Genomic DNA, 19,123 nt, shown 5'->3' on the forward strand with positions numbered 1-19,123 from the left:
AATTTTTAATTTTCGACATGCAATAAGCAGCTTTACTCAATTCTTGTCATTTAGTCCGAAACTTTTTGCAGTAAACGTTTTTCTTGTTTGTAAAATTGTTAACTATTTTATATAATATTTATATACATTTATTTAATTGTAATCTTTGTACCTGTTATAAATTATTGGCTTGCAGCGAAGCTGGCCTCCTTTCTTGGGATGCATTAAATAAAATAAAACCAAATAAAATAAAAAATATTGTAAAACAAAAAAGTAAAATAAAATAAAACCAAATAAAATGAAAGAAAATAAAACAGAATGAAATAAATTAAAATTAAAATAAAATGCTTTAAATTTTTTTTCAATTTTTTTTTAACATTTGAAGTAGAAGTGCGATTTTTAGACGATAAATCGCATAATATTGTTTATTGTAAAATAAATAAAATTGAAAAAAAAACTCCCAGGGTTACCTCGGTAATTATGTAGAGAAAGTGTGTACAAAATTTCAGGAAGATCGGTCGAGTAGATTCAGAGAAAAAGTGTCCACCGACTTGAAAAACGTCGTTTTCCAGAAATTCGATTTAAAGTTTTCTATAGCAGGTAGCCGAGTCGGAGCGGCCAACGGTTATAATGCTCTAACTTTGTGAGTTTTGCACCGATTGACTTAAAATTTGGACACAACATTCTTGAGATTATGTACATTCATTTTCTCAAATAAACCAAAATCGATTTTTTAGACCCTAAAAACCCTAAAAAAAAAAAAGGTTCCCCGTTAATTTTCTTTTGCAATGGTGAATGCCGGTCGGAGTTGGTTTCCTGCTGTTGCTCTTAGGGTAGATTCACACTATGGTGCCGATCACGGTTCGTTCTCGGTCTAGTCTCGGTTCGGTAAAATCTTTCGACATCTACATTTGTGTTCTTACATCGGTCCAGTCGCGATTCATCGTTCGTTGAAAATGAAAATGAAATTGAAAATTTTTTCAATTCTCCAATAGGTTGCTATTGTCGAAAGACTGAACCGAGAACGCAACGTTATTCACACTATCAGTACAAGCCGCGGCAAGTTCGATCACGCTCCAGCAAAATATTCTTCGAACTTGATCGATGCTGGAGTGTGACTGTACCGAAACTTGAACAGCACGGATAGTGTGAATACAGTCATTGTTTTTCGTTTGTGAATATTTTACCGGACCGAGAGCGGACCGTGATCGTCATCATAGTGTGAATCCGGCCTTAAGGAGCAACTTTTGTTTTTTGAGAGCCTATAGAGGTTTGGATGCGTTTATATGCGGTATATACACACTTATCTGTATACTATACCTACATAAAATACACAGACAGGGTGCGTACGGTATTTGAGGAGAATTTGAGAGTAAAACTAATTAGCATTTATTTTGAACAAAATTTAATGAAACTTCATGAACTTTTTACACAACAAATTTAATCAAACTTTATGAACTTTTTACACAACATTATCTTTTTATATAAGAATTTCGCGTTCCGAAAACGATTGTACTCGTATGCCCTAATCAAATGCTCCTTTTTCATATTGAGCACAACGGTATTAGTTGTAGCCTTCAGAGAAGAAATGGTGTGTTGAGGATGTTTATTGGTTTCACGCTCAACTACGCCCCATACCTAGTAATCCAGCTGAATAAGGTCTGGGAAGTTAGGCCGCCATAAGTTCGTTGTTATGTGGTCATGTAAGTTTTCGGCCATATAATCTTGTATCGCCACCGCTTCGTGCTGTAAGATGTATTGGCTGTCAGCGCGTACACTATCAATCCAAGATTTCTCTACTGTCTCTAGAACCTCGATATATTCAGTAGAATTCACTCGAAATCCTTGAGTAAAGAAGTGTGGTGGCATGACTTTGCCCTTTATTGCTCACAATACCTAAAACCATAGCAGTTCCTGGAAACTTCGTGTGCATGACAACAGGAACCTCTGTATGAGGTCTGTCATTCTGGTAATTTTTGCAGTTGATCTTTTGGTCTTGGCCAAAATTTATTTTCATCAAAAAAAAAAAAAAAATCACCACATTTCATTCGATCAGGCGCTTCAGGGTGTTTACTTTTGTTTAGAAGGTTAACATTTTTTTTCGTTAGGGTCAAATTGTTCTTGATCTGGCGCTTCTTTAATTTTGCTTAGAAGGCGTTTTGATCGGAACGAGCACTCGCTATTCTCGTGTTTGCTAGGACATAAACTGTCTTCTGCACACAACGTAGGATTTATACCGGAGATCTTTATGGATAACTCGACGGATAACATCTTTAGAAACAATAAGCTTCCACGAAAAGGTACTCATTGATTGTCCTCGTGAATGATTGATGATGATTCTTGAATAAATTCTGCAGATCGACAGTGTCAGAATATTTCTCGTTGTTTTTTGCATTTGTCAATAGATTCTGCATTGCCGGCTGATGCTTTCAATTCACGGCGAACCTTATGAACGAATGAACGGGCGCACTGAAGAAAATTAAAGGTTTCTTTATCTCTGTAATTGGGATTTGTGATATAGCGCCGATAACTACATCTCCCTTCATTACTTGAGTTTAGTTGAAGTCCTCAATGTTTTATCTGAAAAAGAGCAAAAAGAAAAAAAAAAAATGTCTTCGGGAAGTTATAGCCATCCTCAACTACTTTATGCACCCTGTATATGTACGCAACTCCTTATATTGCATTCAAGAAGCAGCTGACCTGAACTTTTGTTCCACTAATTTGTTTTATTACTGGTTTTATTTCCATCTGTGTGTTTGTTACTTTTGGTTTTTGTTTTCGCTGTTGTTTCTGATATTTTGGCCAAAGCCAGCTGGCAGCTGCATTCAAAATCAGACTCTGCTATTTATTCGCAAACATGCGAGTAAGCGTGGATGTGTGTATGTATGTATGAAGTTATGAATGCGTGTTGAGACATACATATATACATACTTATGTGTTTACACAAGCAGTTGCAATCGGCCTTTGATATGCATTTGTTACCTTTTGGAATGGCAACATACGACCACTTCAGCTTGCAACAATAAGGCAGCTGCACATTATGAAAGTAAATGTATCCTTTAATCAAAACGAATAATATTTTGTAAAATACTTCTACTTAACTTTGTTTGCAGGCATTCAGGTAGGTACGTCTAAATATTATCGTCTGTACAGCTTAGAGTCAGTATTAATCAGGGTTGGGCATAATGCACTAAAAAATAAATGCGAAAACTTCTTCAGTGGTAGTTAAAACACGAATTTCATTAAAATGTTTACTGATAATGAAACAAAAAATTGCACTACCACTAAATATTTATTGACAGTGAAAATCCTTAGTCATAATTAACATTTTTTCAGTAACATAACATTGCTTCCAAGGTGCATTGTGCAGTTGGGACATTCTGTTACTTAGAATAATAAATTTTCGTTGTGTGAAACTTTTTTCTGTTTGAATCATCGCATAGTTTTTGAGTGCATTTTCATTGATTGGTCGATTAGAGTTAAGATATGCAAGAAAACTAGGAGTGCACTTCTCATTCATACCTTTATACCGTTACATTTTTCATCCATATTTTTTGTTTGCTTATTGATATTTCAAGCATATTTTGTAAAAGTGATTCAGTGAGTTCATATTTTGTTAGGCCTTTAAAATAAGTTTTATACGGGTTTCTTACTTTTAATGCACTCATTTTGTCAAAAGTAAATGTTTATTCAAACCACGCCTGTGATCTGACCAGAATAATTAATTCGCGTTGGAGGCATTCCAAGTGCATTTGAGAATAATGAAAGCTTAAAATTAAAAAAAAAATGTATGTATATAAGCATACTTTTGATTGAAGAATCAAAGTATTGTAAAATGCTTAAATATTAGCCGTTTGGAAATATTCAAGAAATGTTCCGTTGTGGTGTGCGCCGAATTTCTTAAGAGGCACACCTTTAACTGAGCTTAAGTACCAGTACTCAAAAAGTTGCCTGCATAAATACACATACGAAGCGTATATTTGAAATGCATATCAAATATTGTTACCTATAAAAAGCATTACAAGCTTAAGACTCATCGAAATCCAGGTAAATTTCATTGTAAATTTTTGTGTTTTGGCTTCTTGGAGCGATCATTGGGGAACATACACAAAGGTTGATTCATTTATCTCGTGCACGCAAAATGTATTTAGTATCAGGCTTTAGCATGAAAATATCTATCAGACTAAGAATGTGGCTCTGAAACGCAAAACTCTAAGTAAATTAATCCTTTTATGATGGACGAAAATTAATGGGGGTACGATCTTCACGCCGTGGGCTGGGCAGCGGTCATATACTTGCTCGAGTCTCGCATAGAAATTGTCTTTGATGGTATCGTCGTTTTCCTCCGTTAGGGCATGCGCGCAAACCCGGCTTATGTTGAAGAGCCGTGCCTTGATACGGATTGTGGCTAGCCTATAGCTCACAGGTGTGAACCTAGAGACGTGGGACCGAAGCCTCCCGCTTACAACAAATCCGCATCCTAATTCGCGCCGCTCCGCATGGCAGCTATAGTAGATATCGCAGCCTGCTTGCTTAGAGCAGCCTTGTCCTGTCCATCTTATCTCCTGGATGGCGCTGCTATCAGCCTTAATTTTTTCGAGGGCTTCCGCCAACTGGATAGAGGCACCTTCCCTATTTAGGGTTCGGACATTCCAAGTGCATATCCGTAAATCGTAGTCCGGTTTTCGTTTGCGATGGTCGTCAACGTTGAGGGGTTCATTATCCGAGGCTATTGCGGTCTTCACTGGTTGGTTTTTGTTTTCCGTGGAGGGGCCCAACCCAGCGCACAACCCAAATTTGATGCCCTGGTTGGACATTCATCTCACACATTCGTTCACTGCCCGGTGGGTGCGCAGCAGCTATCCAGGATGGTCAAGGAAAAGACAGGATCAAATCCAGGGGGCTGTGTGCCGACTTGAATAAAGCAAGTGACAAGGATAGAGCCCTGGAGTTTACCATGTTAAACCCAGTCACGGCCGTTGCCTTGTATTGCTAAATCCCATACATCCCGGGGGTTAAGTACTCAATTCCCGAAAATATCGCTCTAAAGCTATGGTAAAAGTATTGATAAGCTAACGTATCGTATCGAAATTCGAGTTCCTGACGCCTTGCTTCCCTCTCCAAATAATGCGCTAAGTACAGTCTGTATAATAGAAGGTCACGCTTCTCTAGAGGTTACATGCCCACCCGAGGGCGCTCATTATTATAAATACAATTTTTCTGATTATTATTCAATGTTTCTTTGTTTTTGTTTGCCTATTTGATAAGAATTAGGGAAGACAACGATTTGCTTGTAATTCACATGGTAATTTTGCCTGAATTATATACAAATGAGGTAACTCACTCTCAAAATGTGTATGGCAAATTACGTATTTTGAGGGGTTATTGGGAAGTGAAGTACGAATGAGAGAGTGAATTTCGTGTCGTGGAAACATAGCTTATTCGGCGCTGGCTGAGGTTAGTCAATTTGTAGGACAATATCATGACTCACAGGGTGTTAGACATAGTTTATCCAAATAAGATTAAGTGGCTTCCCTCACCACGCCACACAGTGCGGCCGATTCCCGAAAAGCTGGCCAAACTCAAAAAATTAAGTAATTGATTCAAAATTTCTTACTCGGGGGTTGTCGGGGTCGCTGATTACGAAATTGATCTTAAAATTTTGAAAATCCACCCCCTTCCACCCATATTGGCCACCCCTTCACGTGAAATAGCGTATATTCAAGAACATAATCAAGATGCATGTAAATTTATATGTTTTCGGGGTCGCAAGGTAGCAAGTGGTAGCAGCTGAATCTTGTTTTATTCAGTAACCATTACTTTTTTGAGTAACTTTTAATAGGTTTTAAAGCAGCATATGACGGCGTTGTATTACTATACAGTTTTGAAAACTCAAATTTTATAAAAAAATTGCAAAAAATGTATCTACGTATTGCTGCAGCTAAAAATTTTGTGTCGAGGTATTGATATGTACTAAAGATTTCTCGTATTTTACTAACCTTCCGAAGATGATTCCATTTGGTTTTGTTCAATTTACTCCATTACAAAATCTTTCAAATGTGTACAATTTTCACTATTCATCGACAGTAATACGATGCTCAAACGAAGGCGACTGAAAATACAGAGGATACTTAGGGTACAGGACGTTGCTATGAACGGTTTTCACTACTCAAGGCATTACTGTAGCCAACCCAAAGACAAAAAAACTCTATCTAGAAACTTTTTTTTTCGACTTTTGGCCAGCTTTTTGGGAATCGGCCGCACTGTGCGCCAGTGAGATGTCAGCTAAGTTTCTTCAAGTTGGTTCTAGTGTTAATAACGAATTGTATCATCTTTGCCACTTGCATAAATTTCAATTTTTTTTGTCTCGTAATTACCAACTGTCTGCTTTTAGTCCTATTAAAAATGTCATTTAGTCTATCCTAAAGCCGTATAAAGCAATATCAGCGTAATATTTATAGCTTTCTGCGCCATTTATCTCTCTTCATCAAAGTTTCATTAACAAGGAGCCATAATTATTTTGAGAATGCTACTCTATGTTACGAGTATGAAATTACAGTGAGGCAGTGAAACTAATGTAATAATGCAGCAATTCACCTAAAAATGACAACAATAACAACCACAATGAAATATCATACTTCACACTCTCCATTGAGGTGGCGAACAATAAAAACAATGCATACATACCTACATCATCAACGAGTAAGTGGAAAATGCAGCTTCAAAAAAATACTATGGAAAATATGTGCCGAAGTTACAAACTTACACACATACATACATTTGGACATACGAATATACATACATACATACGTAAATAATTCAAAATATGCGATTGTTGCAGAAAAATTGTAGTCTCGGTGGTGTAGCGTTCGAGTAATACTTGGCGTAATAATAATTGAGTAAAGTACAAAAACAACGAAAATAAAAGAGCAACCGCCAAGAATAGGTTGAATTTCATTTGTTTTGGTTTGTTTTTTTTTTCTTGAAATTATGGCATTTTGAAATCAAGGTGCAAAGTGAGAAGGTAATCTACCTGGAAATTTAATGAAGAAAATAATTGGCGAGAAGAAGCAACAACAATTGCGATCATGAAGTGTGAACAGAATATGTGTGTTTGTAAAAATAAGCAAAAATTGCAGCAACAACCAATGAACTGTGAAAATAATTACGCAAAAGTTAAACCTCAGTCAACTTTTGTGTAATTAAAAAGGAAAAATGTATGCACGTACATATTTTCATATGATCGAGTATGTACGTAAATGCGGTTTCAGATGAAAAATGAAACAACAATTGAATTTTAACGAACCTGCGCGTGCCCCGAGTTTTGTGAGAAAATCAAATAATTGTATTGCAATATTTGCCAGAGGAATGACCGAAAAGGCAACGACTAACGGATAATTGATTTATGGGATGCAATTCAGGTCTGTTCATGAAGCAAATTTTTACAATTGTTACAAATTACACTGAATAACAACCCAAAAATATCTTGTTTGATGATTACATTTTCTAAAGCAGTTTCTCATGCTGATTACAAATCTGAAAACCGTTTTTCTCTATCACGTCAGGTTTTTAAGATATTAACATAAACATACATTTTTAAATCCCTTATTGTTACGAATGAATAAGAAAATAGAGTTTAGTTTACTAAGTTAATAACATATTTGCTATTTTTTTTCAGTGAAAACAATGGCGTCTAGAGGCTGCATCAATTCACCAGACTTGTTTTGTTATGTGTGCGGCTATCTCACAGACAAAAGACACCGAAAGACATTTACACCATTTCTGAGAAAAGCTTATGAACTATACTTTGATTCAAAGGTTGACAGCGGCAAGTTATGGGCACCACAGTTCATTTGTTTGACATGTGCATGCAACTTACGGGGTTGGATAAGGAAGGCTAAAAATAACAACCATCTGGCATTTGGAGTTCCTATGATATGGCGTGAGTCAAGCAACCACATCACTGACTGTTATTTCTGTTTGACAAATGTCACAGGTTTCTCATACAAGACTCGTTCATCTGTGAAGTGTCAAGATATTCGTTTTCAAAACCAATTCCACATGATCCAGTCAGTTGTCCAATACCAACATCACCTACAGAATACAGAGTCGATGATGCAACACAAGAAGAAAGTTCGTCTTTCAGCAACATGGCAGACTCTGACTACAATCCTGATGATGATGAAATTCATTTGATTAATAATGATGATCTTTGCGACCTTGTACGGGACCTGGCACTAACAAAAGGTCAAGCTGAACTGCTAGGTTCACGTCTGGAAGAGTTTAATTTGCTATCACCAGGTACAAGAACTTCACAATTTCGACATAGACACAAAGAACTAGTGCAGTTCTTTGCAATGAGTGACAATATGTGCTACTGCACTGACATCCAAGGTCTTATGTCAAGCCTCGGTGTAGAACATAAGACTGAAGCATGGCGTCTATTTATTGATTCCTCCAAGGTAAATTTGAAGGCTGTATTATTACACAATGGAAACATGTATGCATCAGTACCGGTTGGTTATTCTACTCATCTAAAAGAGACGTACGAAACCATGTCGCTACTTCTTGAAAAAATTTGCTATCGCGATTACAATTGGAATATGTGTGGTGATTTAAAAGTGATCACTATTCTCATGGGAATGCAGACAGGGTACACCAAGTACTGCTGCTTTATCTGCGAGTGGGGCAGCAGAAATAGGAAGCACCACTAGATAAATAAGAATTGGCCCATTAGAGATAAAATGGAGCCAGGTAGTAAAAACGTCCTGCGTGTGCCATTGGTTGAGCGTGAAAAAGTTATTATGCCTCCACTTCATATAAAGCTGGGGCTCATGAAAAACTTCGTGAAGGCACTAGACAAAAACTCAGATGCTTTTCGGTACCTATGCAACAAGTTTCCAGAGTTGAGTTATGCGAAAGTGAAAGAAGGTGTATTCATAGGTCCACAAATAAGGAAGATCATAGCAGACAGTCACTTCGAAGATTTACTCAGCAGAACTGAAAAAAAGCACGGTTGGCATTTAAGTCTGTTGTAGCCAATTTCCTTGGAAATAATAAATCTCCTGACTATGTAAATATTGTGCAGAAGTGCATTAGTGCGTACAAGTTAATGGGTTGTAACATGTCCCTCAAGATTAATCTCCTCGACTCACATCTCGACTTCTTTCCAGAAAACCTAGGTTCTGTTAGTGATGAACATGGTGAACGTTTCCATCAGGACATCTCGGTGATGGAGTCACGCTATCAAAGTCGATGGAGTGCAGCAATGTTAGCCGACTATTGCTGGATGCTTCAGCGCAACATGCCAAATTGTCAGCACAAACGCAAGTCTACAGCCAAGAAATTCAAACCAAACTAACTTTTAATTTAAGGAACTTTACGTTATACCTATGTATTTTACAAGTGTACTATATCTTAAACTATGTGTATTTATGTCAAGTAGTGCTCTATTCAGCGATATATGCTCTACTGTGACTTGCCTGCGAGTTGTTTGCTTTGATACAATATTAAACATATATAAATGGTCAATGCAAAATATCTCAACAACGGTGGGTGATAGAGACAAACGGTTTCTATATTTGTAATCAGCATGTCTTACTTGTCTTAAAACAAGTGTTGATTTCCAAGATATTTTCCGAAAGTTTTTTTTTGGTGATCAGTGTTATCAAAGTTTTGGTGGTCATGTATCCAAAAAACTTGCAAAGTAGGGGAAAGTGAGTAAGCAAAATCACATTTCATTTTCAGGGGAAGTTGCAAGTTTTTCCCGCCAACAATTTATTCAGATGTCCGTAAAACTTGCAATTGTTACTGGTTCTGCGCAAGGATGATAGATACCAGATTTGCTCGTTAGGTATAGTGAAAAAAAAATGTTGACGGGAACTTTGGATTCTACGTTCATTAGCTTTAGCTTTAGCTTAGTGAAACACAAAACGAATAACGTCGGCATATCTGTAAAATTCGCTCAGAGCCGAATAACGGTCTGTTAGGTAGTACACCTCTAAAAATCTTTTCATTATGGGTTTTGCGTTTCTGTACTTTTTTTTTTTATTTTTCTCTTTGAGAGCGAATTCTCGGAAATTAAGCTACTGGGTAATTTTTACATTGGTTCGTCTAAGTATTCCAAAATAATTTATTCATATAAATGTATTCTATGAAAATACAAGTTGCTTTCAGACTATAGGCAAATAAAAAGTTTATTATAATTATTTACAGAAACTTAGGAAAGTAAGAGTTAAAAATATATAATAATAAAATAAAAAAATTAATTAAGGAACAGATTGTGTTAATATCGCAGTGGTTCGTCGATGGGTAATTTTCAGGACCGGGGTTTTGTTAACATATAAAATTATATTCTCATACTGTTTGACGAAATGAACTAAGAATAATGGCATAAGGTCTGGTCAAATACTCATTTTTTATAGATATTTTCTAGGATTTTTTTTTTAAAGAAAATAAAATGCGATCCTTTTGATTTTATAGTATGTTGTTATTGACATCAAATAGTATACAAAAACAAGTTTTTTTTGACATACATATTTTTTTGTAGTAGTGGGCACAAAAGTAAGCAAAAAATATAGCTAGCTTGTCAACAGGATTTTGGCTCTTCAGGACATCCGAAACGAAAAAGTTAAACTGATTATTATTCTGTAGGCTTGTCATTCTGGCAGGTGCTACTTTCGTTTCTTTTCAGCCCTAACATTCCATACTACAGTCTGAATTCCACCCGAAGAACATACCTTTTTTCAAAAGTCCGCCATTTTGCTATTTTTCAGAAAAATTTTCCCATTGTAGCTATAAAATCAAAACGATCGCATTTTATTTTCTTTTAAACAAATTCCTAAAAAATATCTATAAAAAATTAGTATTTGACCAGACTACTACCATAAAAGACCATGAGGTCGAAGTGCAAACCTCGTAGAAAATCTATCTATAAATCTAAGAATAATTAAATACCAAATTACACAGGAGAAGTGGAACTTGCACGCCTAATAATTTTGTCGAGCTATAAGTTTGGACGAAAGGAAAGTGTGAAAGTAATCAACTTCAGTGAAAGACAAAAAGTGGGGGTAAAGTGGTTGATAATATAAATAAAAAAGTTATTTGCCTACAATATTTTTTAAAAAATTTCTAAAATGACGTCAGCTCAACTGAGAGTCGAGTGGTAATACAGCATAAGCGCAATTTTTTATATTTCTTCACCCACTGAAGCTAACTTTTTATAGTCTGAGTAAACACAATTCCGACGCAGTGAACTTCGCTATCCCAGCTACCCAGAGATGATATCTCTAAAGTCATCAAATTCGAAAAGGTGAATTCGACAAACTAAACTGGAGTATACTTGCATATGAAAGAAAACTCTAGAAGTGGTCCACTGTACTACCGATGGGTAGTTTTCCAAGCATTTTCCAAGCGAAGGTGTATGCCATCTGTCTAATGTGCAGAGACAAGCTTGGACAGGATCTACCGGAATGAGCGAATTGACATTCTAAGCGACAGTTAGGCGGCACTCAAGGCTTTGTCATCCTGTGAGACCAAGTCCTCACTGGTCCTTGAGTGTATCGAGAAATTGAAACTGTTAGAAATTCACAATCGCATCCCGCTAATTTGTGTGCCAGGACACAGAAGTATAGCAAGGAACGAAGTATCGGAGGCATTGGTAAGAGAGGCTGCGGCCTCGTCATTAATATATAGTACCGGAGTCCTTTCTTAGTATGGGAAATACACCATCAAGGATAAACCTAGGAGGCTAAGGGGAGTAAGCTGGCACCAAACTATGGGGCTACGCTAGTCGAATCCTTACTGGGAGTGTACAACCAAAAGAGGTGTAAAAGATCCTCCTCAAGGCTAAACTGAGAAAGCTCGCGGGCATTCTTACAGGCAACTGTCGATTGCGTAGTCATCTGCACATAATTGGGATATGGTCCACTGATTCTTGTCGTTTCTGCGACTAATCCCAGGAGACTCCTATGCAGCTTCTCCTTGAATGTGAAGCTACAGCGCGGAGAAGGTTGAGACATCTCGGGCATTTGCAGCGAGAAGAAAGACACATATGCTCAGTCCATACATAGAGTCCATCTTAAGTTTAATAAGGGAACTGGGTCTGGATGAGGTACCGTGATGAGTAGAAGGCATCGAATAAATTTAAATCTAAAAAGTATGCAATCGAAAAAAAAATCTGTCGCTTGGAAAAGCAGATCGGTACAAAACACCTCTATTTTTAATATATTCGATTTATTTTACAAGAAAAAATGTATACAGTTTTCAAGAATTTAAACAACTTGAGAGTATAAATTGACTTTACGCCGCGAGAGACATACAGAAGAAAAGAAAGATAGGCAAGAAAAATTGCGCTATAGCGCAGGACTAGGCAAGGATTGACAAATCAATTACTAACCGAAAATAGTGCATATTTTTATGCAGATTGAATAAACTAATAAAAACTCATATAAAATGGGTAAATCTATCGATCGGAATATCCAGATACACGTACTCGAGTTTTTTACGTAGCCACCCACTACGTATGTATGTGTATATGTATTTTATATAACAAACAGGAAAGGAAGCAGATGTGCTAAAGCAATAAAATACAATATGTACCTATGCATGTGTGTATACATGCATGTCAGTAAGTTCTCGCCAGTATTTCGATATTCTTTGAGTCCTCGCAAAAAGCTAATAAAAAACAACAACTTGTATCGACAAACAAATTATAAATAACGATAAGCCTTATTTAGAACGCAAATGGGATGAGTGCAGTTGTGCAAATTTTTTGGTTTCATATTTAGGGAGGGCATACACACCCTGTAGAAAATCCTAAAGTAATGAAGCATTGTCCGAATTACGAGCTGCTGTTCGTTCCTCGAATGCAAACGAGGTCGGAGTTTGCTTAACAACTCTACGAGTTGGAGATAGAATTATTAGTATAACTTTCTTAGCAAATACACAGTGACTCACAGCTTATTTGATGCATCAAAAAAAAATTATTAAAAATCAAATTTTATGGTATTTCTATTACAGAAAAAAATCGTATATTTTTTTATTGTTAAATAACATGTTTTATTTAATAACAAAAAATGCTTCTTCATAAGAAAGATATAGCAAATTAAAATAATTCAGTTACAGCTTTGATGAATAAAAAATAATATCGTTCAAATGACTGCTTGGCTGTAGCCATTCGATCAACCCAATTTTTAAGCAGATTTTCGATTGTTTGGGCTCCAATTTCATGAATGGCAACTTCGATTTCGTGTTTTAAAGCATCAATCGTCTCTGGACGGTTCGCATAGTATTTGTCCTTAACGGCTCCCCACAAAAAATAGTCCAATGGGCTTAAATCACAGCTCCGAGGCGGCCAATTGATATCGGAATTCAAAAACGGTAGCCAAAAGTTCGAGTGTAACTTTGGTAGTGTGACAAGTTGCAACGTCCTGTTGAAAAACAATGTCGTCCATGTCATCCGGTAACGCTCGCCATTTACTGTAACCGCGGAAGAAGAAGAAGACTCACCACTTTGGAAATAGGTTTTCAATATTTCCCAATTTCGTTCAAGCGTATAGCGTTCCATTTCGTAAATGTCATTTGTGTTACCATTATCAAAACAATAGGTGGTTCAAAAAGCAAACGCTATAGTTTGGTGCCAGCTAACCTCCAAGGAAGTATTCGGGTACTATTAAAAACGAGGCCACAGCCTTTCTTGCCAATGTGACCGTTACTTCGTTCCCAGTTATACCCCTGTGTCCTGGGAGCCGATACGAACATATGCCGGATATCATATTGCTATGGAATGATCTACCAGATTATTGTAAAAAACAAATTCTTTTCTATTATCATTTTAAGTTGTAAAGCTCTTAAAAAAGCACCCGATACAATGAGTCCAATCATATTGCAAAGGTACATTCAAATTCAATTTACTAATTGTCAAAACGGTGGTCACTAAAAAAACACTAGGGTCTGTCAGACTCACGCACGGTAGAAGTGAAACTTCTAAGTTGGTTGTTCCATGCATGGGAGCCCCGGTTTAGATCTCTCCCCCCTCTCTCGTGTTAAATTCAGGTTTTTATATATTATATTTTTTTCTATATCACTCCACATAAATTTGTACTATTTATTTTTGTCCTTATTAGCTTCAAATTTGACACTTGGGTGCAGTGTTGCACTTGACGCTGACATTTCTTTGCACTTCCAATGGTATTTTTTGCCTACTTTTGGCGCGTTAATCAATTTGCTTTGATCACCGAAACGGTTGAAATGTCATTTTACAACCTTCTACTTCAACTATCGTCACTCGTTTGGCAAACCCACTCATTGTATCGCTTCGTCTCCTCCATACCTACCATCTATTTACTTCACAGCAGTTTCTTATTGCTTTCCCGCTTACACACATTCAATCGGCGCTTTATCTGATACTCACACACAGCACTCATTTGCACGGGCTATGGCTTTCTATAATACCCGTTGTCGGTTGTCGATTGTCGGTTGCCTGCATGTCGCCAGTCTACTTCAATGCTTACTTGTGTGCTATATAAATTTCAGTTCATATTATTTCGAAATTATTCGCTACAGGGTGTGCTAGAGACGTTTGCATTTTTGCACTGGTTTATCTTCTAGAAGAAGAAGGCCAGACGAAGTATTTCGTTGTGTAACTAAGTATTCTTCAATAGAAATTTGTTCAAATACCAGTGTCAAACTAATTTTTAAAGCGAAAATCCTCTATTATAGTCTCCACACGCTATTTACTTGTATATAAAAGAGATAATTGCGGAACATAACATGCATATACAAATAAATGTACGCTCAGTTTGACCCTGTGTACTCTGCTTTTTATTATACGGCGTGTCTCGGTGGCTCCCTCACATCGTTCAGCGCTTTCGATGCGAGAGAGCGACAGAGAGAGCGAATAGGCGAGAGTGGGAAGGAGCAGCTGCTCCTTGGCCCCGCCCATTTGACGGATTTCGGTAACGCTCCGAACTTACCGTTTCACTCGCCTATTTTCAATCTGCCTTGGGGCCCCCGACGCGCCTAAAGAAGTTTCACTTCAAAAATGATCACAACTTTAAACCAAGTCCCAAGTTACGACCTTTATTTATATTCCAGGACTATCGCAAAACTTAAAAAATGTGGCGAAGGTATAATGGAAGCTCACCAATACAGCAGCTTGCATGAAAGCAAGAATGCAAACTAGTCATGGACTAGAGGTACACCAATGCGATGCCAAAGGATTTTCCTACAGGGAATTCCATGCAATCATTTATTGGCGTGCATTTGCGAATTTGTCGCACAACAACCCTCACCAAATATGTATGTTGTAAATTGCAAAAACAAAAAGCAAAAATATCAAAACGTAAAAAAAATCAAAACCAAAAAAAACTAATAAATACAACAATACAACAAAAACAAAAAGAAGGGAAAAGAAAATTATAACAGTGAAAGGGGGAAAATTTACTGGAAACCCTATAAGTGAAATATGACCCCAATAATAAACTCTAACCAACCGACAACCCTAAATGAAGTAAATACAAAAACTATGTATGTATGTATGTAGGTATGAACTATTATTTTTGTATGCCCGTTAGCACTTCCATATGTGTGAGCGTCGTATTCGATTGAGTAAAATTATGAAGCGCACACATCCCTACTTGGAGATTGCAATTCTGAGAAACTTCGCGAGAGACATTCATACATATCAACTTATACTCGTATGTACATATGTATGTATGTTAAATAAAAAAAAGCTGCAAAATATGTTCATAAGCAAATTTTACACTATTATGGTTATTTATGTGAGGCTGTTGTTGTGAGTGGTTGGCCGATAGGAAAATGCCCGGAAGTTCTACCCTCTCTCTGGTTTAGAGCGTTTAGAGAAGGTCTTGGCTTAGGGAAGGCCTCAAGACCGGGGCGTTTTCCTATAAGGAAAAATACGGCTACTTGACGACTGACGTCCCAAGGTATACATAAATTATAGAGTGAACACTTTTCAGACTTACTGAATGATGACAGCAGTGGATGCCACAAAGAATGTGGAAACCCCGATCCTTCAGTTCTTGACGACGGGACTGCAGTTTCATGATCTGACTATGCCATAGCAAGAGCTAAAGAATAACAAAACTTCCGCAGTTGACGGTGAATGAAGCCTCTGGCTGAACTAAAGGGTTTTCCAATAACAGGTGAATGGATTGCGCTATCAAGAGATGATGAACGATTTTTTTGGGCGGAATTGGTATTGATCTGGACAACGTTTATTTTCAACCAGACGGCACTATGTGCCACACAAGCAGCGAAACCATTGATCTTTTACGAGAAAAATTTCCGGACCGTGTTATCTCTCGACGAGGTGATCACAATTGGCCACCGAGATCTTGTGATATTTTTCTTTGGGGCCAACTGCAAGAAAAGGTCTACGCCAACAGCCCAGGGCCGATTCAAGACCTCAAAAATGGAATTCGTGAGGCTATCGAGGATATAGGGCAGCCACTAAGCAAGTCGGTTATGGAAAATTTCATGAAAAGGATATTGTCCCGTAAGCGTGGTCGTGGTGGTCATTTGCCTGATGTTAATTTCCACTATTAACGGCATACCTTTTTCTTTGTAATGAAATAAACATCCGATCATTTATATTAAAAAATTAGATTTTTTCTTTGAATATCAAAATAACACTTCTTATTGGAAAACCCTTTATTAAAACATGGTGGCGAGGAGCGCCCTACGCATGCATCAGCTTCTTTTCAACCTTTTCCTTTTGATTGGAATGTAAGTGGCCTCCGCCCAATGTGTAATAAATGAGATCCTGCAATCTTCACCAACTAACTTCGTGGAACTTTCTTTATTGGCGTGATAACTGCTTTCGCACTGCTTTGGGCACACCAAGTGAAACCAAGTCCTTCTCAGATTGATCTTTCCAACGCCGAGGAGGCCTATTTCCTCTCTTCCTCTGCTACCACCGCCTGGTACCGCATCGAATACTTTCCAAGCCGGATCGTTTGTATCCATTCGAACGACATGACCCGGCTAACGAAGCCGCTGGATCTTTATTCGCTGCGCTATGTCTATGTCGTCATTAAGCTCATCCAGCTCATTATTCCATCGTTTGCGATACGCACCGTCGCCAACGTGCAAAGATCTAAAAATCTTCCACAGAATCTTTCTCTCAAACACACCAAGGGACGCTTCATCGGAAGTGGTCATTGTACAAGTTTCTGCGCCATACGATAGCACGAGCAAGATGAGAGCCTTATAAAGAGTTATTATTGTTCATCGAGTGAGCACTTTACTACTCAATTGCAACGCCCTATCGAGCGTATTTTATGAGAAGCTAAAGCTCGTCATCAACCAATGTCCACGGACGTGGAAAATCAACAATTGATCAGATATTTATAATATGTGAGCTCTTGAAAATTACCCTTGAAAGGAGAATCGCCACATATCATCTCTGCGTTGATTTTAAAGTCGCTATCGACAGGAAGAAAAGGATTTGTATATACCATATGTCCCGATGTCTGAATTTGGTATTCCTGTAAAGCTAATACGCTGTACAATGCCAGCAGCTTCATTAGAATTGGGAAGGACCTCTCCGAGCCGTTTGATACCAAATGAGGTATTGGTAAGGACGACTCCCTGTTGTATGACTTCCTTAATCTCATGCTGGGGTCGAATCATCACATCATTGAACGTACCACTCGACACAGAAAAATGATTACGACATATGTACATATGTGAACGAGTGCTGAACGTACTCGACTGATCGAACTCTCATTCGAACAAACACTTTACAAGTCTTTTATCAGTACCTTCCTATGTATTGTATGGCGTAGAAGTTTGGACGATGACAATATCCGATGAGGTGTTCCTTGGAGTGTTCAGGCGATTGATTCGGCGAAAGATTTTTATGCTTTTCACGTAGGCGTCGGTGAGTGTGGCAAACGATGGAAGAATGAGCTTCATGAGCTCTACGGCGGCATGCAACAACTAAAGATCGAGAGGCTTCATTGGCTAGGTCATGTCGTACGAGGGGGCATAAACGCTCGGGCTAGGAAGGTATTCAGTGAGGCACCTGCTGTTGGTAGCAGAGGAAGAAGAAGACCTCCACTGCATTGGACGGCGAAGGACTTGGATTCTCTTGGCTTCACTTGGTATTTCTAATTGGCATCGGTTAATACGAGAAAGAAACTACGTCAAAATCGTTTAGGTGGTGACTGCACCAATAACGAAGAGGAAGTAATAAAGCTTAACCCAATCTAATTGTTGACTGATTGATGTAAAGGGTGACTTGACTTTTTCCAATAAGGTTTTTTGACAGATCAGGCGCGACTACTGTCAAACTAAATACATATTTCTTTTCAGTATTCATTGAAATTTCATCATGGAAAGACTTGCGCCTCAACAACGTTTACAAATCGTAAAATTGTATTACGACGCTCTGTAAAAAGCGTTCATTCCGCGTTCGGGCCCAGCGATGGTGTATAGCGATGAGGCCCATATTTAGCTTAATGGATACGTCAATAAGCAAAATTTCCGTATTTGGGCTGAAGAGCAATGTAAAGCCATTTAAGAACAGGCAACCGTTTGATGCGGCCTGTGGGTTGGAGGAATCATCGGCCTATATTTATTCAAAGACGAGACTGGCGCTAAAGTAACAGAGAATGGCGAACGCTACCGCGTCATGTTGCCGAAAATTGAAGCCTGTGATCTCCACAACATTTGGTTCCAACAAGACGGCCATTGCGGCTACTTGCCATACAGTCCGTGAAACAATGGATTTACTGCGTCCCCATTTCGGTAAACAATTCATCTCACGTCTCGGATCAGTGAATTGGCCACAAAAATCGTGCGATATCACATTTTTGGACTTTTATTAGTGGGGATATGTAAAGTTTAAATTCTTTGATTGAGGGAGTCAACATTACTAAAGTTATTCACGAGCTACCGACCGACCAACTGACCGAAGTCCCCCAGCGAATCATTCAAAATTGGTGTTTACGGATGACCGAAAATTATGGCGCAGCTGCGGTCAACATTTGAAAGGCATTCTCTTTAACAAGTAAATGTCATGAATGGTTCTACACAAAAATAATAAAGATTGTCCAATCAGCTTGAATTCTCGTTGTTTTACTTCAATTTATAACCAGATGCTTCTAAATTAATCACC

This window comes from Anastrepha ludens, chromosome 6 (assembly GCF_028408465.1).
Source record: "Anastrepha ludens isolate Willacy chromosome 6, idAnaLude1.1, whole genome shotgun sequence".
NCBI classification, from domain to species: domain Eukaryota; kingdom Metazoa; phylum Arthropoda; class Insecta; order Diptera; family Tephritidae; genus Anastrepha; species Anastrepha ludens.